The sequence below is a fragment of the Chiloscyllium plagiosum genome, chromosome 23 (assembly GCF_004010195.1).
Source record: "Chiloscyllium plagiosum isolate BGI_BamShark_2017 chromosome 23, ASM401019v2, whole genome shotgun sequence".
Taxonomy (NCBI): Eukaryota; Metazoa; Chordata; class Chondrichthyes; order Orectolobiformes; family Hemiscylliidae; genus Chiloscyllium; species Chiloscyllium plagiosum.
The window spans coordinates 35,090,554-35,113,273 of NC_057732.1; the positions used below are offsets into that span (position 1 = coordinate 35,090,554).

General features: G+C 44.1%; 1 long non-coding RNA gene across 1 annotated transcript; it reads right to left on the reverse strand.

The window, feature by feature from the left end:
- Positions 1 to 3,600: 3,600 nt before the first annotated feature.
- Positions 3,601 to 19,882, reverse strand: LOC122561504. The gene is made up of 3 exons (XR_006315019.1): positions 19,764 to 19,882; positions 9,786 to 9,987; positions 3,601 to 3,857 (listed from the first exon to the last, which is right to left on the reverse strand). It is a non-coding gene; the product is annotated as an uncharacterized LOC122561504 (long non-coding RNA).
- Positions 19,883 to 22,720: the final 2,838 nt, after the last annotated feature.

The window sequence follows — 22,720 nt, forward strand, 5'->3', positions numbered from 1 at the left end:
CTGGCGCATAGCGGTACTGTCAGCGCTCTGAATTATAACCATTGAAGTTTACAGCACCAAAGCAAATCATTCTGCCCATTCTAACTGTGAGAGTTCTCAGAAAGAGCAGTGAATTTTGCCAGCTCTATGGAAATTGGTTTGCAGGGAAAAGTCAGGAAAATACAGGATAACGGTGTTGGGGTCCATCTCACCAATCAGACTGCTCTTGTCAGAGGTGGGCTTGGAGCAGAAGGGGTTGCTGCCTTGCAATCTTTCTGTTCTACAATAAATGTACAATGTTGTAAAGCAAGAGGAATCCTTTCACTTTCTCAGTCAGGCATTAGCTCCCTCAGAGGAAACAATGTGAGGGACCACACAATGTGAGCTTTCCAATGACACAGTCCAATGTCTGTCTGAGTGCAGGGAAATGTGATGTGGAGGTGCTGGTGTTGAACCTGATGAAGGAACAGTTCTCTGAAAGCTTGTACTTTTAAATAAACCTGTTGGACTATAACCTGATATTGTGTGATTTCTAGCGCCAGGTAAATGGTAAGAGTGATAAGGGAAGCAGCAACCAGGTTACAGAATGTTGTAATTTCAATGTGTCTCTCCTGTGGTCTTTCGGGGTCATCAGATCAGCATCTCCCTCCATCTCCTCACCATGGAACAGGATATTGTGCTGCACAGTAACCCCACTGTTCAAAGCTTCGTTATCCCTCTCCCCCCTCTAGCCTGGAATACCAACTACAAATCCCCAGAGAACACCAGACCCAGTGTTGTTTGAGATAGGCTGTCTCTAGGACCCGAGGTGACAGTGAGGTCTGCAGATGCTGTAGATCAGAGTTGAGAGTGTGTTGCTGGAAAAGCACAGCAGGTCAGGCAGCATCCGAGGAGCAGGAAAATTGACGTTTCCCTTCCTGATGAAGGGCTTCTCCCAAAATGTCGACTCTGTCTCTAGGACCCTGCAGAGCCACCTGACCAGGAAGTGTGAAATGTATTTCCCCAGGTACCTTTGTGTGTGTCAGGTGGGGGATGATGCAGCACGTGGCAGCAGTGAGTGGGACAGTCATGTCTTTATTTGAAGACAACACGGTAAAAGCTAATCTTTACAGTTTTAGCAACCCTATCTCGAACTATCCAATTCTTTCGAAACTTTAATCCTTCCCAGAGACTGGTAACGTTTGCTGGTTTGTTGAATTCTTTGGCCTGTTCCTCTCTCTTCATAGGTTGGTTCTCTCTCTGGTCGGAGGCCAAGCTGCTCTGGTCTCTGCTGTGTCCAGAGGGACCTCTCGGGTCAGAGGGAGAGTGGGATCAGGTTGAGCCCTGCCGTCAGGCAGCATCCGAGGAGCAGGAAAATTGACGTTTCGGGCCGGAGCCCTTCCAGATGAAGGGCTTCTCCCAAAATGTCGATTCTGTCTCTAGGACCCTGCAGAGCCACCTGACCAGTAGGTGTGAAATGTATATCCCCAGGTACCTTTGTGTGTGTCAGGTGGGGGATGATGCAGCACGTGGCAGCAGTGAGCGGGACAGTCATGTCTTTATTTGAAGACAACACGGTAAAAGCTAATCTTTACAGTTTTAACAACCCTATCTCGAACTATCCAATTCTTTCTAAACTTTAATCCTTCCCAGAGACTGGTAATGTTTGCTGGTTTGTTGAATTCTTTGACCGGTTCCTCTCTTTTCACGGGTTGGTTCTCTCTCTGGTTGGAGGCCAAGCTGCTCTGGTCTCTGCTGTGTCCAGAGGGACCTCTCGCGTCAGAGGGAGAGTGGGGTCAGGTCGAGCCCAGCCAGGGCCGGCTTCTTATACCTTCCTGGGCAGCTTCTCAACTTTTACAAGGTCTTCATCGATCAGGGGCATTGGCTTAATTGGTTTGATCACCTTGAGATGTTGTTAATGGCTTTCGATAGCTTGTTAATAGTGACCCCTTTGATGGGTCTGTTTTGGGCCTTGGGTATCTGGTTTATGCACAGGGTGTACACCTGGTCTTTTGTTTTACTGAGACATGTCTGCCCCATGTATCTCGTGGTAATGTTTGTCAGGAAATGTTGAACTGACCTTTTACACTTGCTAATGTGTTCTGGTTCCTCACTGGTTTTCAATTCTTTGGGCTTGAACCTTGCAAGGGCCTATCTCTCAGCAGGATTGTTTCTATGTGTCTGTGTCTTGGACTGAGGTATCCCAGCATGCCTTGTTTCTGGCCAGTTTCTCTATGCTGTTGGTTTCAGTTGTTGTGTCTGGCAATATGGTTGTTGTAGCTGGTTCCTTTTTAATGATTTTATTTTACCTGAGCAGGTACAGGCTGCTATACCATGTGAGGGGATGTTGAGGGGCATTACCCAACCATCCTCAGCACCTAGGTCACATCATCAAAAGACAACGACCTGCTCAATGGTCACTCGGATTGCCCTGTGGAATATCTTGGAGCTGACACCTGTATCTGTTTATTTGTGTCACAAGAGTGAGCAGCCATTTCCTCAGTGGGTATTCCTGGTCTCCTCATATCCAGCCTGAAGGTACCTGGAACTGGGAAAGCTGTGACCATCTGAAGCATATACACTGCTTCCTGGAGCCACACATCCACCTGAAGGATCCATCTACAGTGGGTGTAAACCCATCGGACATTAATGGGATGGTAACCCTTACTGTTGATGTCGGGCCTCTGGCTGGGTCTGTGGGATACTAAATGCCCACAAATGCAATGGCTCACACTTGAGGGGCAATCGAGTATTTATCGAAAAAACCCCAACTCTGTTCTGCGCATGTGCGATGTCAGCTGCCAGCAGGAGCAGCTTTCTGAGAGAGGTACTAGACAGAGAGCAGCTTTCTTACATTTTTTGAATGTACTGTGTTAAATTTACTATTGTTTCATTAATAAATATGATTTCAACCTTCATTCTGGCTGTGCTATACATTGTGTTGGAGTTTTGGGTGAGTTTTAAGCGATTGTGAGGGATATTTTTTGCTGGTCTACCCCAGCCCCACGTTTCCCACGGCCCCATTATTTCTATTCAGCGATTTTCTATGAAGCGAGGTTTCACTGGAACCCAACTGCAGTGTTAAAGGAGAACCACCCGTACTCTCCACTTGCCTGGGTAAGCACAGTTCCAGTAACACTCCAGAATCTCAGCACCACCCAGGACAAGACACGCTGCTTGCTTGGCACTCTCCCCACCAACAGCACCCCCTGGTTACAGTGTGTACCATCTACAAGATGGCCTTCAGCTACTGGCCACAGCTCCTTTGACTACACTTTCCTAAACAGTGAGCTGTATGAACCAGACCTACAAGGGCATTAGAACACACAAACTGCAGGTCCCCCTCCAAGGCACGCTCCATCCTGACCTGGAATGAATGTTATTCCTTCACTGTCACTGTATCTAAATCCTAGAACACCCTCCCTGTCAAGACGGGGTGTACCTGTTCCAGTCGCACTGCACTAATTCAAGAAGGAAGCTCACAGTCAGCACCTTCCCAAAGGGGAATAGAATAGGACCTTGCAGTAATACCCACATTGTGGAAATGAATTATAAACTATCCATGTCCCTGATCTGCTGTCTCCTCCCCAGTATAGCATTGAAAGGACAGATGGGTAGAAAACATCAGTGGGACAGGAAGGCTGCTATAAACTAGACTCACAGTAACAAACACACAACTCATGATGCAATTTTTATTCTTGGCTGAGAAACTAAGTCAGTACAGTCCTCATTGGCTGTGACCGCAATTACAAGCAGATTGAGGCACTACATCCACTCCCAGACAGGATCCATGGAGCAGCGATAGATTATCCTGGTAGCAGCAGGGAGACGGCAATTTGTAGGAGCAAAGGGAATACACTTTCAAATCACAAGGTGCATTGTTCCAATAAGTGAATTCCCTGGAGGAAAGAGACAAAGAAGAGCTCAGTAAACTGCACAACTATGTGTGTGATTGCTTCATTCTGTGTTGTTGGGATTATCAATAAACTTATCATTATCCCCATTGCTTTATTTCGAATAACGGTCGCAACCCGAAATTTGCTGGGTCAGCCACAATGGGAAAGAAAAATTCATAAGAAGCTTCTCTATTGAAAGAGCAATTGGCGGGATGATGTCTTCATTGCTGTTTCTGGTGTTCTCTGAAAGGATGTGTGTTGACACTATCTGGCTGAAGTTCTGATTTAAAATAGACACAGCACTGGATGAGTGAGGCCCGTTTGTCATAGAGTTCATTAAATAACGGGTCAGTGGAGCTTTTTGGGGATTTCAAACAAATGGTGAACCTTTTGTTTTGTAGCTGGATAAATCCCCAATCCATACGTTAAAGGATTTGTATTAAAAACTGACGGGGTGGGGGTGGGGGGGTGGTGTTGTCATTCAGTTGAACACGAGTCAAATTTCCTTATAATTACAGTTCGACAAGGATTCCTAGATAATCCCCGTAAGGGTTTGTGCCAACATGCAAGACTGCCATTTGGGGTATCATCACATGTGCAATTTTTCAGTGGATGATGGAGAACATTTTGTAAGGTCTACTTCAGATCAATATTCATCCTGAAGATGTTATAATAACAAGGAAAACCAATAAGGAACACTGAGAGAACTTGGACATAGTCCTTCAAATGTTTTTCCAAGGCAGGCACATGCCTTATAAGTGAAACATGTATGTTCCAGGTTCCCAGAGTGACCGACTTGGCTTATACACTTTGGAAGATAAAGTGAGGGTGATCAAAAGATATCTCAGCTCCCACGTCTGAATAGGACCTCAGCTAATTTGTTGAGATGGTAAATTATTACAATAAAGTTCATACATAACCTGATATCCATCCTGGTGCCTTTGCATCAACTTCTAATGAAGGGTCAGCCTTGGAAATGATCTCACAGACAATCCCGAGTAAATTTATAGTGCAAGGGATTCTGGGTAATCCAAGATGGAGGACAGAAAAAATTTCCTTTCTTGAGGTATTTTAGGTGCTGGAGGTGATTTCCTCGAATTCCAGGAGCAGCAATTACTGTTTTATATGCTGTTACATTGTTTTGAAACTTGAGAAAATAAGTCAAAACAACAGCAGTTTTAAAAGGGAGAAGAGCAAACAAAGGAAGCACATGATGAGGTCAGTGCAGGACAGAGAGAGAAACCCACACTGTTAACTGACAGAGTTAGCAGTTACTGCCTTTGCTGCCAAATTCATGTATCGCTGGACATCAGAGTGCATCTGGGAAAATTAAAAAATAGTGAAATTCATAACTGATCTTGGAGGAACCTGTTTGGGAGATGTCACAGCACAGGAACAGATAAGTGGATGTTTTAAGTGTGGCCTTAAAATAAGTTTGCAGTAGTGAGTAGAGTGGGTTCTTTCTTGATTATGTGGAAGTTAAAGGGACGGCTAGAAAATGGGAAGCCTTCAGAAATGAAATAATGAGAATCCAGAGAAAGTATATTCCTGTTAGGGTGAAAGGGAAGGCTGATAGGTACAGGGAATGCCGGATGACTAAATAAATTGAGGGTTTGGTTAAGAAAAAGAAGGAAGCATGTGTCAGGTATAGACAGGATAGACCGAGTGAATCCTGAGAAGAGTATAAAGGAAGTAGGAGTATACTTAAGAGGGAAATCAGGAGGGCAAAACGGGAACATGAGATAGCTTTGGCAAATAGAATTAAGGATAATCCAAAGGGTTTTTACAAATATATTAAGGACAAAAAGGTGACTAGGGAGAGAATAGGGCCCCTCAAAGATCAGCAAGGCGGCCTTTGTTTGGAGCTGCAGGTGATGGGGGAGATACTAAACAAGTATTTTGCATCAGTATTTACTGTGGAAAAGGACATGGAAGGTTTAGAATGTAGGGAAATAGATGGTGACATCTTGAAAAATGTCCATATTACAGAGGAGGAAGTGCTGGATGTCTTGAAACACAAAAGTGGATAAATCCCCAGGACCTGATCAGGTGTACCCTAGAACTCTGTGGAAAGCTAGAGAAGTGATTGCTGGGCCTCTTCCTGAGATATTTGTATCATCGATAGTCACAGGTGAGGTGCCGGAAGACTGGAGGTTGGCTAACTTGGTGCCACTGTTTGAAAAGAGTAGTAAGGACAAGCAGGGAACTATAGACAAGTGAGCCTGACGTTGGTGATGGGCAAGTTGTTGGGGGGAATCCTGAGGGACAGGATGTACGTGTATTTGGAAAGGCAAGGACTGATTAGGGATAGCTTTGTGTATGGAAATCATGTCTCACAAACTTGATTGAGTTTTTTGAAAAAGTAACAAAGAGGATGGATGAGGGCAGAGCGTTAGATGTGATCTATATGGACTTCAATAAGACGTTCGACAAGGTTCCCCATGGGAGACTGCTTAGCAAGGTTAGGTCGCATGGAATACTGGGAGAACTAGCCGTTTGGATACAGAACTGGCTCAAAGGTAGAAGACAGAGGGTGGTGGTGAAGGGTTGTTTTTCGGACTGGAGGCCTGTGACCAGTGGAGTACCACAAGGATCGGTGCTGGGTCCACTATTTTTCATCATTTATTTAAATGATTTGAATGCGAACATAAGAGGTATAATTAGTAAGTTTGCAGACGACACCAAAATTGGAGGCGTAATGGATATCGAATAAGGTTACCTCAGATTACAACGGTATCTTGCTCAGATAGGCTATTGGGCTGAGAAGTGGCAGATGGTGTTTAATTTAGATATATGTGAGATGCTGTATTTTGGGGAAGCAAATCTTAGCAGGACATACACTTAATAGTAAGGTCCTAGGGAGTGTTGCTGAACAGAGAGACCTTGGAGTGCAGGTTCATAGCTCCTTGAAAGTGAAGTTGCAAGTAGATAGGATAGTGAAGAAGGTGTTTGGTATGCTTTCCTTTATTGGTCAGAGTATTGAGTACAGGAGTTGGGAGGTCATGTTGCAGCTGTACAGGAATTGGTTAGGCCACTGTTGGAATATTGCGTGCAATTCTGGTCTCCTTCCTATTGGCAAGATGTTGTGAAACTTGAATGGGTTCAGAAAAGATCTACAAGCATGTTGCCAAGGTTGGAGGATTTGAACTATAAGGAGAGGCTGAACAGGCTAGGGCTGGTTTCCCTGGAACATCGCAGGCTGAGGGGTGACATTATAGAGATTTACAAAATCATGAGGGGCATGGATAGGGTAAATAGACAAGGTCTTTTCCCTGGGATGGGGGAGTCCAGAACTAGTGGTCATAGGTTTAGGGTGAGAGGGGAAAGATATAAAAGAGATCTAAGGGACAATGTTTTCACGCAGAGGGTGGTACGTGTATGGAATGAGCTGCCAGAGGAAGTGGTGGAGGCTGGTACAATTGCAACATTTAAAAGGCATCTGGATGGATACATGAATAGGAAGGGTTTGGAGGGATATGGGCCGGGTGCTGGCAGACGGCACCAGATTGGGTTTGGATATCTGGTCGGCATGGACAGGTTGGACCGAAGTGTCTGTTTCCATGCTGTACATCTCTATGACTCTATGGCTGTTATCGTCCTGTAAGGTAATGGCACACTACAATCCCAAGAAAGATCGGGTATTGATGTGCGATGCCTCTCCATATGGCATTAGGGTGGTATGAGCTCATTGGTGGCTTAATGACAACAAATGCCCAATAGTTTATGCAGATAAACTTTGGCTCATGCAGAGCCTAAATACACCCAGATAGAAAACGAAGGAGATTTTGGACTCAGAAAGTTCCATCAATCCCTTTTGTGGGTTAAAGTTCGTGCTAATCACGGACCACAAGCCCCTACTTGGTCTGCTTAAAGAGGACAAAGCAGTGCTGCCCATAGTTTGGGGGCATTTTCAGCAGTGGGCACCGTCTGGGAGGCTGAATAATGAATGTGGATGCATTGACCCACTTCTCACGATCAGATACACCAGTGGTGGTACTCTCTGTGGTAGAGTCTGCAATAATATTAAATTTTCTGGGTGTCCCAGAAGTATTAGACACAGATAACAGGCCATCATTTACCAGCAAGGAATTTGGTTGTTTCTTCAAGTCAAATGGAATTCGACATATAAGGACAGCTCCATACCACCCATCATTCAATGGCCTCACTGAAAGTGTTGCCCAAACTTTTACGGCTGGATTGAAGAAACTGCCACCAGCCTCACGAGATACCCAGCTGTCACAGTTCCTGTTTGATTATAGGACCACCCCACATCCAACTACAGGGACAGCACCAGCAGAGTTACTAATGGGTACAAACTCCGCACCAGGATAAATCTGATCTTGCCAAACCTGGAGGGAGAGGGGAAAGTGAGGTCTGCAGATGCTGGAGATCAGAGATGGAAATGTGTTTCTGGAAAAGCGCAGCAGGTCAGGCAGCATCTAGGGAACAGGAGAATCGACGTCTCGGGCATTAGCCCTTCTTCAGGAAGGGAGAGGGACATAGCATCAGGAAATCCAGTGCTGGACCCAAGACTCTGCCAAGTGAGGAAGAGAGTTTGGTGTAAGAATCATGTAAATGGCCCTGCATTGGTAAGAGGCATGGTTGATGCAAGATCAGGGTCAGTAACATTTAAAGTTCAGGTACGTGCAAAGTTCCCGAATAAGCACTTGGACCATATGAAAGCCACGATTTCTCAAACAGGAGCAAAACATGCCCTGCCCCTCGGAACCTTTGGGAAATGCTGCTGGAAGCTATGGATCCACCCTCTACTTCAAACATTCTCGAGTCCCCTGAATCAGAGATGGAAATAACTGGAGTAGCTGCCTCGCTGTCTTTGCCACTGAAAGCAGGGAATGAAATTCTACCGAGGTGTTCCTGGAGTAAAGGGAGAGCTCCTGTGCTTTACACGCTTCCCATGTTGGATTCCAAGTCAGAAGAACCTGACCTGGTGCTAAAACACCCCCAGGAAGCTTTCCAAGGAAAAGGTGCAGCCTATGTCCTCAGATTCAGTGGGCGAGGGATGCAGTGATTGTAACAAGGTCAGTTGTGTAGACCTCATAGAATATGAGTACCCTGATTGAGGCTGTAAATCTGCTCCAGAGGAAACTGGCAAAGTCCACATTGATGCTCTGGGATTGGAGGGTCCCGAGGCAGAAGATGAGGTGTTCTTTCTCCAGGCGTCGGGTGGTGAAGGAGCGGCGATGGAGGAGGCCCAGGACCTGCATGTCCTTGGCAGTGTGGGAGGGAGAGTTGAAGTGTTTGGTCATGGGGCGGTAGGGTTGGTTGGTGCTGGTGTCCTGGAGATGTTCTCTGAAGGGCTCTTCCCCAACCCCAATGTCCCGTGGCCGAACACTTCAACTCCCCCTCCTACTCCGCCGAGGACATGCAGGTCCTGGGCCTCTTCTATCGCCACTCCGAAACCACCTGATGCCTGGAGGAAGAACTCCTCATCTTCTGCCTCGGGACCCGCCAACTCCATGGCATCAATGTGGATTTCACCAGTTTCCTCATCTCCCTTCCCCCCACCTTACACCAGTTCCAATCTTCCAGCTCAGCACCACCCTCATGACCATCTTCCTTCCCACTTGTCCTCTCCACTCTTGTCTCTGACCTATCAACTTTACCTCCGCCTCCATCCACCTATTACACTCTCAGCTACCTTGCCCCCAACCCCAACCCCTTCTCATTTATTTCTCCACTCCCGAGGCTTCCAGCTTCATTCCTGAAGGAAGGCCTTTGCCCAAAACGTCGATTCTCCTGCTCCTCAGATGCTGCCTGACTCGACTCTAATCTCCAGCATCTGCAGTCCTCATTTTCGCCTGGAATGACAGAAGCCTCAGTCATAGGAAACTCAACCACATGGAGTCCAGTTGGAAAATCATTCATGGATCTATTTGCCTTTCCCTTCGACCTTTGGCAGCATTGACTTACCAAAGGAATCAGCACAGTTCTCTTTACCCCGACTTATACCATGTGCCCCTGTCCATGGAGCGTGTCAAGAGATACTTGAGCCTGGTGCCCAACGTGAAGGTCCTAATGAAGCAAGCAGTGAGTTGACGTTGCCAGGTGCTCACTGTCCATGTTCTGAATTTTCAGTATCTTGTTTGCTCCTGGCAGGTAATAGGATGGGAAGCTGTATATTAATGAGGCAAGGTGTGCAGTTAACAAAGATTATTCCACCTCAATAAGCAATTTACCACAACCTAGTGAGAATCTCCCCTTATTGCCCAGAACACAGTTTAAAGTTGCAGAGATTTGTTCCTGATATCGAGATAGGCCTTGCTGGACCTCTCACATGTTTCTGCCACATTTCTCACCATATCCCATATGGTTCAGGCCCTGACAAGACTCTGCCCTTCTCCATTATCCATTGGATGTGCATTTGAGCTTGAACCAGAATCATTCATTGTGTAACTTTACAATCCCTACAGCAACAACCTGTTAAATTCCTGAGAACCCATCACTGAATCACATGATCGCCAGAGAATGCGATCCAAAGTTGACAAGCATCGATGTGCTGTAGTCTGTCATTGTGAGAAATTTGTTGCTGTCAATGTGGTCACTGCACAGTGACATGGACTGCAGTGACTGTCCACATCTGGATTGACAGCTGTGTGTGGATAAAACTTGGGGAGAACAGGAAACACAATGTCACAGACAGAGCGTTCGAGCACAAGCCCAGCCCAATATCAGCTGTTACACAGAAGCTGCTGACATTTCTATCTGATGGGTTGAAGCCACAATGAGATTGGTCCCAAATCCTCAGCCTCAGTGTGGCACCATTCACTGAAGTTTGGAGTCAGCCCATATCAGGTCCTTGTGGACATGCAATCATGGGGTTGTAGTTTTATTGTTCATATTCTCCAACGCAGCAAATTTTCAACACTAAACCTCATGGTTTCAATGTGTTCAATGTAAAAAAATGTAACCAGGAATAAATTGTCTTTTTTAAATCATTTCAAGTTGCACTGCCGAACGCTGGCTCCTGGTGGTCATCTTGTTTCCATACACTGGGAGGACCAGTTTCAAATTATTAGAGCGAATTTATCTCCAATCAAAACTTTTTGGATTGGCTTGAATGATATCGACAAGGTAACGTTACTGGCCTTGTTGCATCACATTATTTAGGGGAAACAAATGAAATATTTTTCAATGGTATGAGTTAATATCTCCACAGGAGGGGACTTTCCTCTGGACTGATGGATCTTCATCAGATTTTACACACTGGAACATGAGCCAACCTGATAACACAGTGCCACATGTGCCCCTTGTCCACAGGTACAGACATCTGACATGTGCCAGCATCTAAAATCCTTCATGGTACATCTCCAATCCCTTGACATTGTGCTTCTGCCTTTCAATGCTGCACCTCAGCAACACACTGACATCTACCATTGTAATGCTGCAACAAAGATATTGTGTGCTCAGGGACATACACCAGCTGCTGGACTGCACCAGGCTGCATCTTCAGTCTGTTGACTCTCTGTCTGAGTTGAAAATGTGTTGCTGGAAAAGCGCAGCAGGTCAGGCAGCATCCAAGGAGCAGGAGAATCAACGTTTCGGGCAGGAGTCCTTCTTCGGACTCATGCCCGAAACGTCGATTCTCGTGCTCCTTGGATGCTGCCTGACCTGCTGCGCTTTTCCAGCAACACATTTTCAGCTCTGATCTCCAGCATCTGCAGTCCTCACTTTCTCCTCTCCTCTGATCTCCAGCATCTGCAGTCCTCACTTTCTCACTCACTGGAATGGAAACATAGAAACCTAGATGGTAGAGGAAGGAATAGGCCATTCGACCCTTTGAGTCTACATTGCCCTTCAATGTAATCATGGCTTATCATCCAACTCAATACTTGTTCCAATTTTCTCACTATTCTATTTGATTCCTTTAGCCTTCAAAACAGTTCTCTCATTGTGCACAGCATTCCTGCCTTGTCCCTCAGGCAGAGATCCCAGGCTCACAGTCCCACAGTATTGCCGTGGGGTTTAATACAGACTCAACGCTGGGAAGCATGTCGGGTTGTGATCAGTTTTCAGTCAGGTCAAAGGAGACAGCTTTCACTCAGGGGGTCCCAGCACGGTAAGGCAAGGGCAGCCTCCAATACCAGCCCAGGGGCTGGGACATGGCCAATTAGCTGCTCGGGGTGGTCAGAGTCAGGATGCTCAGGAGCTGGAGATTGAGCATCCCACCAGCCGTCCTCATTCTCCCTGCCATATTGTGAGCTGTTGCTGTCTGTAATGAGAGAGCATCAGGAATTGTGGGAGATGAAAGTGAGTGACACAGCTGCTACTTTTGGTGCAGGTGCAGAGGTTCCCTGAGCGAGTGAGTTGGTAGCACTGAGGGTTTGCAGGGTCAGTGGTGTCAGGGGATGGGGTGGGTGACAGCAATTGAGGGAGATGTTACGTGATGTACAGTGAGAGTATGAGCCTTGGTGGGAGATGAGTACAGGGGTTGAGAAGGAGTGTGAAGTACTGGGGAGACAATGGTGGTACTTACCCTGGCAGGGTGGAGGAGACCAGACCCCTCTCACCTACACTGCTGGGCATTCCTCCAGATGGCAGAGAGTCCACTGACCTGGTTGGCAACATTGGAGTGGGCTGACAGGGTCCGGTTTCATAGTTTCCACTGCCAGTGCTGGGGATAGTTAACATTCCAACTCTGCACCTTCCCACCACCAGGAACTCCAGGTCCCTGTCTGCAAAGGGGAGGTGCCAGATTTCCCTTTTCTGCCCTGCCCCAGGACAAGAGATCTCACTCAGCTTCAATGAGAGAAACCCTCCATGAGACTCAATGAAACTGACCCTTAGCCAACAAACGTAAGGTTCAGCCTGAGGGGGATTGCAGATTGAAAATGAATGTGGGAAATGAGAAGGAAATTCATTCCCTAGCAAGAGGTCTCTGCGTTGGAATTCATTACGAGTTATTGTATTTAATTTGTACCAGTACCCAGAATTCTGGAGAACGTAACTGAAAGAGTACAGTCAATTCTAAGGATACTACAATTGGCAGTTTCTAAATGATAATATCTTTCTGTTCTGATAAATAATAGGAGAGGGGCACGTTGCTAGATTTTCAGTCAGTCACTCAGAATAATTTGAGAGTCACTGAAGGAGTTTGAAGGTTGGTTAGAAAAGATGGGGAACATGGGAGACAGTCAGTAACTGAAGCCAACTCTATTTTAGCAATGCTGCAACTGTGTGCACTGCAGGAAGGCAGCTGAATACACAGAATGTGTCGGGGACTCCTTACGAGTTGGATCGCTCTGTGCTATTCGACTAAACTCAGGGAGAAGTTCAGGAATTAACAGGCAGCTCAGTGTTTGATTCAGGAGAAATCCTGGGGAATGAGAAAGTTGCTGATTCTGTGTTAGGGGCTGGGGTCCGGCCTCAGAACAAGCCCATGAGCATGAATACTTCAGTTCAGCTGAGAGCGAGGGGATTGAAAAGCTCACAAGCGGTGTTTACTGGGTGGAGCTGAGGAAGATTGGTTCTGGGGGTGGAGTGTGTGGAATCCCAGGGTTAGACTAGCTTGGTGATCTTGGGTATCGCTGAGAGCTGGGGTTATACTGAAACTGAGTATTGGAGTGCAGGTTGGGAATCTCAGGGAGCTTCCCCCCAGGAAAGGAGGGGAGAGTCAACCAGAACGGGTGCATTCCAGGACTGAGACGAGAGAGAGGAAAATAAGGCCACATCCCCTCCTCATTAATGCAATGTAAAATTATGCATGAGAGTTTAAAATTGAGTCCTAAGATATCCTATTCCTTTGATTATGGATTGCTTTACTGGAATTTGTTAATTATTCTGGCAAACATAAGTACAGGCATCAATGTTTCTTTTATGGACATTTGCGTACTTTTCATTATAAAATTTGACTCAAAGTGTGGACAGGGAATGAAATGCACAGACAAATATTTACTATCTAACATATTTATGACATTTTCAAAAACAATGCTAAAAGTATCATGGAAATCTGAACCACTAAAGGCTCTAAGTAAATTCTCCCACTTCATTTACCTGCTACAGCTCCAGTGAAAGGTACAACATTTAAATACAAATCCAAACAGGAACAGAACAATATAGCACAGAAAATGGCCCTTCAGCCCACCATTTCTATGACAGTCATGGTGTCATTTTAAACTCATCCCATCTGCCTATTTGTGGGAGGTTTCTACTATCCCCTGTTTGTTCATATGTCTGTCGTAATAGCTCTAACACATCTGCATCTGCAACTTTCCCTGGCAGTGTGTTCCAGCTGCCGACTGTCCCCTCTATAAAAAGCATGGCCTGCACAGATCCTTTAAAACTTTCCCACCTCAGCTTAAACCTATGCCACCTAGTATTTGACATTTTCACCCTGAGCATTTCTGCACTGATCATGGTAGCATTCTGAAGTAATCCCATCTGCCTGCACATGGCTTGTCTCCCTTTATTCCCCACCTGTACATGTGTCTGTGTAAATATTTCTGAAATGTAGCTATCATAGCTGCACCCACCACTTGCCCTGGCAACACATCCCACTCACCTACCTCCCTCTGTATAAAAAACTTTGTCTTGCACATATCTGTCACAATGCAGAAGACAAACCCTTCTACTAATTCAGCTAACACTCCCAGAAAAGCTGACCTTACCTCAATCTGCTAAAAGTGTGAGTGAGTGAAAGAGACCTCCTAATTTCCACTGTTTAAAGAAAAATAGTAACTTACTTTCCTAATTCTAACATTGAACACTGAACAAAAAATCGTAACAAATCCAAGATTCCCCACTTTTTCTGAATTAATTACTATCTGACCCCAACTCTATAACTGTTGCTCCAATAAGACAATTATTAAACATTACATTAATTTAATCCCAAGTCCAAACAGACCCTTACGCTGTCTTCCTTCCAGTCATCAGAAACAGTTCCTTCCTTCTGTCCTTCCTATTCTGCTGTCTTCTCCCTGGGTTGTCTTCTTACTTTCTACTGCTTTTCCAGGAAAAGATACCTTCTGATAGATAGTGCCTTCTGAGATTTCTTTGAGATCAAGATGTTCATTTCTTCAGATGATGGTTGCTCTGTCGGTTGCTTTGACCAATTTTCAAAATGCTCTGGTATTTTATACCCCCCCAACATTGTACCTTCTCATTGGTCCGATGTTGTCAACACAGTAAATTCAAACTCAATTGGGTTTTACTATCCTGGGCATAGTTTAAATTAATTGGTTAAATTTGAATTGTTGTCAAAACACCAGCCAAAGTCAGGTATCCATTGAACAGCCAATAGTTACATGTATGAATTTTGGAAAAGCCTGTCTCTTAGCTGTTCTGTAAACTGGCAGCTGGGGCTGTACTTTAAATTCAGAAAACCCTCTCTCTCTCAAAGTGACCATACACTCTTTTGACTTTGTAACATATCCTTTTAACTTTTCCCCCTCACTTGAAAACTATTCCACCGAATACTTAGCATTTTCACCCTGGGAGAAAGATTCCAACTATCCACTCTATCTGTGCCTCTCATAATTTTAGATACTTCTATCACATCAACTCTCAGCCCATGACGGTCGACTGAAAACAATCCAAGTTTGTCTTATCTCTCCTTACAGCTAATACATTCCAATGCAGCAACATCCTGATAAACTTCTTCTGCACTCTTTCCAAAGTCTCCACATCCTTCCTATCGTGTGGCAACCAGAAATGTACACAATAGTTCAAATGCGGCCTAACTGAAGTTTTATTCAGCTGCAAAGTGACTTGCCCAGTTTTATCCCCAGTGCCCCCACTGATGAAGGTAAGCAGACTGTAACCCTTCTTTACCACCTTACCCACTTGTCACAGAGTCATACAGCACGGGAACAGAGCCTTCAGTTCAACTCATCTGTGCCAAGCAGACATCCCAATGTGACCAAATCCCATTTGTCAGCATCTGGCCCAAACCTGACTAAACCTGCAGTATTCATAACCCCATCCAGACATCTTTTCAATCATGCAACTGGAAATTCCTCCATCTCTTCCTATCGCAGCTCATTCCATTCACACACTATTCTCTCCATGAAAAAGTTACTCCTCAGGTTCTTTCTAAATCTTGCCCCTCTCACATTCATCCTCTGCCTTCAGATTTGAACTCCGCCATCCAGGGAAAAAGAGCTTGGCTATTCACCCTGTCCATTCCCCTCATGATTTGATTAACCTCTACAAGGTCACTCTTTAAACTACGACATTCCAGGGAGAAAAGTCCCAGCCTATTAACCCCTTCCTAAGTAAATCCTTCCTGCACCTGCTAAGTTTTCCAACATCCTTCCTGTAGCAGGGCGATCAGAGTTGTGTTGCCACGTTCAGTGAGCCATGGACTTATACCTCAAGATCGCTCTGTGTAACAATGTTTATAAAGGGCCCACCATTTACTGTACACTTTCCTCTTGCATTTGACCTCCCAAAATGCATCACTTCACACGTGTCCAGATTACACAAAATGTGCCATTTGTCTGTCCAACTTTCCAACTGACCTTTACTGTGCTGTATTCTTTGACAACCTTCCTCACTATCCACAACTCCAACAATTTTCATTTCATTTGCAAGCTTACCAATCAGACCACTTACAGTTTCATCCAAATAATATATACTATTGATCTATATAACAAACAGGAGTCCCAGCACTGTTCCTTACAGGACACTATGGGTCACAGACCTCCAGTTAGAAAATCGCCCCTCTACAAATATGGTCTGTCTTTTATAGCCAAGCCAATTTTGTATCCAATTTATCAACTCATTGTGAAATCCAAGTGACTTAATCTTCTGGACCAATTTTCCATAAAAGAACATTGTTAAATGCTTTAGTAAAGTCTAAGTAGAAAACCTTCACTGTCCTATCCTCCATCATCTTGATCAGCCAAATTTGAGACAAGACTTCCCCAACACAAAGCCAAGCTGACTATCTCAAATAACTCCATTCTTTTCCAAATATGAGCAAATAATATCTAAATTGTTCTGTGTAGAATATATGTCAAAAACATTACCCAATAGGAAGTTAGAAAATTAATTGATCATGCAGATGTAACTGACCAAGTGAAAGAGGAAGCCACTCAAAATAAGTTCCCAGTCAACAAGCCAAGCCAAATATTAAAAATATCTTGTGGGTTTTTGAAAATAACTGAATGCAGAGCTTGGTGGCTCTAGGTTTTTAACAACCTTTGTCCTTTCTTTGGCCACAGGTGAGGTCCCAGAGGACTAGAGAATAACCAATGTTGTCCCATTGTTTCAGAAGGTAGCAGGAATAATCCAGGAGTCTCACATCAGTGGTAGGGAAATTATTGAAAAGATTTTCAGGGACAAGATCTATAGACATTGAGACACAAATGAACTTATTAGCAAGAAACAGCATGGTTTTGCATGGGGGAGAACATGTATCACTAATGTAATTGAGTTTTTTGAGGAGGTGACAAAGATGATTGATGAGGGAATCATGGTTAATGTTGTCTATAAGGATTTCAGTAAAGCTTTTGACAAAGTCTCTCATGGCAGACTGGTACAAAAGGTGAAGTCACATGGTATCAAGGATGAGCTGGCAAGATGGATATAGGACTGGATTAGTCATTGCAGACGGAGGATTGCAGTGGAAGGATGCTTTTCGGAATGGAGGGTTGTGACTAGCGGTGTTCCTCACGAATCAGAGCTGGGACCCCAATTATTTATGATCTACAGAAATTATTTGGAGGAAAATGTGATTGGTCTCAGTAGTAAGTTTGCAGACAATACAAGGATTGGTGGAGTTGCAGATAGTGAGGAGGATTGTCAGAGGATACAGCAGTCAGTTGGAGGTATGGGCTGAAAAATGGCAGATGTAATTTAATCCAGACAAATGTGAGGTGATGCATTTTGGAAGGTCAAGTACAGGTGGAAATTATACTGTGACTAGCAGAACCCTTTGGAGTATTGATATGCAGAGGGATCTGGGTGAGCAGGTCCACAGATGACTAAAGATGGCAGCACAGATAAGGTAGTAAGGTAGTAAGGCCATGGTATGCATGCTTCCATTGGAAGGGGCATTGAGTATAAGGATAGACAAGTTATGCTGCAGCTTTACTGAACTTTAGTTAGGTCTTCTAATTCGGATAAACTCAGATCAATAAAAACAGGCAATGATAATCTTCAACAAGAATGAATCGAACCATTTCCCCTTGATATTCAATAACATTACCATCACTGAGTCATTGTCTATTAAAATCCTTACAGTGCCATTTGTCAGATACTGAACTGGAACAGCTTATAAACAAATACCTATTGCTACAAGGGCAGAGGTCTGGAATTCTGCAATGATAAGCTCACCTCCTGACTCCTCAAAACCCATCCACCATACCCAAAGTACAAGTGAGGTATGTGACAGTGTACTCTCCAGTTCCCTGGATGAGTACAGCTCCAACAAAGCTCAAGTAGTTTAAGACCATAAGACATAGGAGTGGAAGTAAGGCCATTCAGCCCATCGAGTCCACTCTGCCATTCAATCATGGCTGATGGGCATTTCAACTCCACTTACCCGCATTCTCCCCCATAGCCCTTAATTCCTTGGCATTTGAAAGCATCTGGGACAAAACAGCCCAGTTGATTGGCACAGCCAGCAGGCATCTTGAACATTCACTCCTCCATCACTCATGCACAGTGTATACCATCCAAGAGATGCACTGCACAAACTCAGCAAGGTTGCAGAGACAGCATCTACCAAACCTGTGACCTCTTCCATCTAGAACGAGTTATATGGCAAAACCATCAAGCCAAACATCATCCTGTCTTGTATTTGCCATCTCTTTTTCTTCACTGTTGCTCGATGACATCCTTCACTACAGCATTGTAAGGTCCACCTACACTGCAAGGACTGCAGAATGTCAAGAAGGCAGCTCACTACCACATTCTCAGGGGCAACAGAGATGGGCAATAAATGCTGACCCAGCATAAAATGCCCACATATGCACAGAGAACATAGGAACAGGGGTAGTTCAATATGCCCTTTGAGCCTGTTCAATGATAGAGAGTCATAGAGTCATACAGCATAGAAATAGACCCTTCAGCCCAACTCGTTCATGTCTAACAGGTTTACAAAACTGAACTAGTCCCATTTGCCTCTATTTAGCTCATATCCCTGTAAACCATGAATCTGTCCAAATGTATTTTAAAATGTTGTGAGTGTCCTCATCCCTACAACTTCCTCAGGCAGCTTATTCCATCATCTCCCATCCTCTGTGAGAAAAAGCTCCCCCTCAGGTCCCTGTTAAATCTTTCCCTTCTCACCTTAAACCTATGCCCTCTGGGTTTGGACTCCCCTCCCCCTGGGAAGAAGAACTTGGCTATTCACTCTATCCATATCCTTCATGGTTTTGTAAACCTCGATAATGTTACCCCTCAACCTCTGCGCTCCAAGATACTGAGGAAATGCCGTTGAGAGGGTTGAATACTCCCCAAGAATATCTATTACTCTCAGCATTTTAATAGCAAAAGAACTTCCTTTCTCAGAGTTACCTTCACAACTGAAAGACTTTTAACGTCGGTGACCTACTTCAAACTTGAGCAGAATAATCCCAAACATTTTGAACAATGAACTTTAGTGAACATCATTACAACGATGCATGTGTAAGTCACAGTGTGTTCTACTGGAACACAGAAAATCATTTTAATATTAAGTATCCAATTGTCACATGACAACCTTAAAACCTGGTTCACCCAAAACAGTTGTCATTTGTGGCAAAATAATTTTGTTATGGGTCCCTCCATATCTAGCAGATTCAATGTCATAGTTGATTATGGAGTTCACGTTACCCAGGTAATGTAACACACGGATTCAGAAATGTCCAGGAATATACGAGAAGCTTCTTTCATTTTGTATTCAGTCATTTCAGAAACACTGAGGAACAAACCCAATACCTTATAATGGAGATCCCAAGGTCTTACCTCAGCATCAATCCAGGTCTTTGTCGCAAAAACAAACTTGTAGCAATAACCAAAATAAACAAAGCCACCAGGACAATCCCCGTTGCCCAAGCAACTGCGTTTCTCAAGGTCCTGACCCATGTGTGTTGGTTTCCGTGTAGTCAGTTGATCAGCTGCAAATTACAATAAGCCGCAATAATTACATCATTCACAGTTCATTTCCCCTTCATGAGGCTAGAAACCGGTGAGCACATGGTCAATGGGGCCTGCCTCAGAGTGAGACTTCCCACCTGACTGCAATAGCCTCACACACATGATGTTTGTTTATGTGGAAATACAGAGAAAGTGCAGCACAGAAACAAGCTGCTTGGTCCAGTTGGTCAAAGACAGTGTTTATTTCCTCCAGGGGTCTCCTACCATTCTGATCACTTCCTCCAACACTACCACCAAATCACTTCATTCCCTTCGGCTTGTCTACATTCCCCCAAAGGGGCTGTACAGTCTGCCTCTGGTACACTGTGTAATGGCAAGGTTCACATTCTCAACACTCTGGAGGAGGTCATTCTCATGAACTCTTTAATTGATTCATTCGTGACCATCTTATGTTTTATATATCCACCGAAAATATCATCAACTTAACTCCAAATTGTCACCCTTCATTTGCTTTTATGTTAATCTCAGGCTTTCCCCTTGCTCAACATTTCTAATTCTGAGGTGATACTGTCAATGGCAGAACTGGATAAATGCCCCAGCTCCCACTGATGCCATCATTACACTTATTCCCATGTCACATTCTTTACGGAGTCTGTTCCATTCGGTTTCTCTCTCTGTCCTGTTCTGATGATGCTACGGTCAATGCCAGTGTTTCTGATATCTCTCCTGTTTCTTCCCAAAATGAGAGCTCACTCCATAGTGAGTCCCTTCAACTGTCCCATTTCCCACACTTCCCTAATTCCTTCTATTCCTTCCAAGAATCATGTTCGAATTTCCCTTTACCTTATCTTCCCCCTCTCAGACCTCCACATTGTTCACATTATCACCTTATATTTCTACCACGTCATTCATTCCCATCCCCATTCAGAATTGCAAGATCCTGGTCAGTTCTTCAAACACTTGTCACTTGGCCACCATCAGTATTTATAAGGTCTCATTCTCTACCTTCTCACAGATAGTGCTCTTCCTGCAATGTACTTTAACATCAAATTGAGAGAAAGCAATGTAGGTATCCCTCCCCCAGTCTTGTGTTGGAGTGTGTCTGAATCACACTTCAGTACAGTGGCTGTGAGCTGCAGGGTCTCAGGTAACAGAGACTTGCTGCTCCAACAAAAACAGAAGTTGCTGGAGGGGCTCGGCAGGTCTGGCAGCATCTGTGAAGGGAAATCAGAGTTCATGTTTGGGGTCCGGTGACCTTTCCTCAAAACCAAAGTGTTAGCTCTGATTTCTCAGCGTTCTCAAATTCCCAGCTTCTATTGTCCTGATAGACCTTCCCCCGTGCGACAATTTACATCTTGATTTTAGTTTGCAATGGTGGATGTTTAGCGACAAGAGAATCCATTTACCTGCCACATTACTGATGAGAAATGCACTCAGCAGCAAAACTCCAATCAGCTTCATGTCTGCAGTGAAGTTCCTTTCCTCAAATCTGAAATTTGAAATAGATTCAACATTAACATCTATACGACAGGACAAAAGTGGGAATTTCCTGCTCCCATTGCTGCCTCTCTCTTTCCCAGACAGGGGATGTGATGAGGTTTCTATTGCTTCTGCCAATATATCTCATTATCTGTGAAGAGCATTGAACTATTTACTCAAATCTGATTGGTTTAGCCACTCATGATGTCAGTGTTATTGTTGATTAATTAGTGGCTGTCAACTAATTGGAGGGTCTGGAAGATATTCAAATGCAGATATTCAAGTATGTTCAGAATATTTGATGTGCTAAGAATATGATATTGTGAGTGCTTAGTGAGAGATAGAATTGGCAGGCACTGTTCCCAACACAATAATCAGATGTAAATGATTGCACTTCAGAAAGTAGAATTTAATAAATGTTATCGATGCAAGCAGTTAGGATGCATATTATTGGATTGAGATGAAGTTGCCAGAATAAAGGGATAATTCTCACAAAATATGAGAACTTGATGTCATATTTAGCTGTCGTGCTCTTGAGAAGAAATTTGGGATGTTTTATTATGTTAAAAGTGCATGTAAATATGTGTTGTTGTTTCATCCTTTTTCTGACAATCTCTTAAAATTATTTGTAAATGTCCTTGGCTTATTCTATTTCCCAATAAATATATATACAGGTGTAAAACATATTAGCTGTGCTCCAGTCCTCTGGCACTGTGATAATTTCTGAAGAGATACATGTGATAATGCCTCTGTTCTCTCACCATTAGTTATCAGGCCTTTATTCTCTGTAAATCTGATTTGTTTATGAAATACCCCCTGCCTCCCATTCTGGTTTAATTTTTTTTTGCCTCAGCTCTTGGCAGGATCATGTTGAAAGCTTGAGCAGGAATAATGGCAGGACAAGAGGACAAATTTGGAGCTGCTTTGTTTTAATCTATAGTTGAGTGTTGTCAAAAATCTTATTTGTCACTGACAATTAAACGCACCAAGATAGATTTTTACCCGTCATTACTAATATCATCTGATTTGCACCAGATCATAGAATCTGACCTCCTCAGCCCCTTGACCCTGTTCCATCACTCAGTTGGATCCTGGCTGATTTGTGTCTTAACTCCGTCTTGGTTCCATACCCACAACTTTTTGAGACAGAGTTCTAGATTTCCACGATCCTTTCTGTGAGGGAGAACATTACAATATCACCTTGAATGGTGAGGAGCTAATTTAAAGATTTTCCCTCTGTCCTGTCAGCGACACGAAACAAAATCATTTCATTAAATTAGTTCATTGCCTGAAGCAGGTGAAGCCTTCACTATCTCTTTATCATTAACAATCCACATTAGCATTTA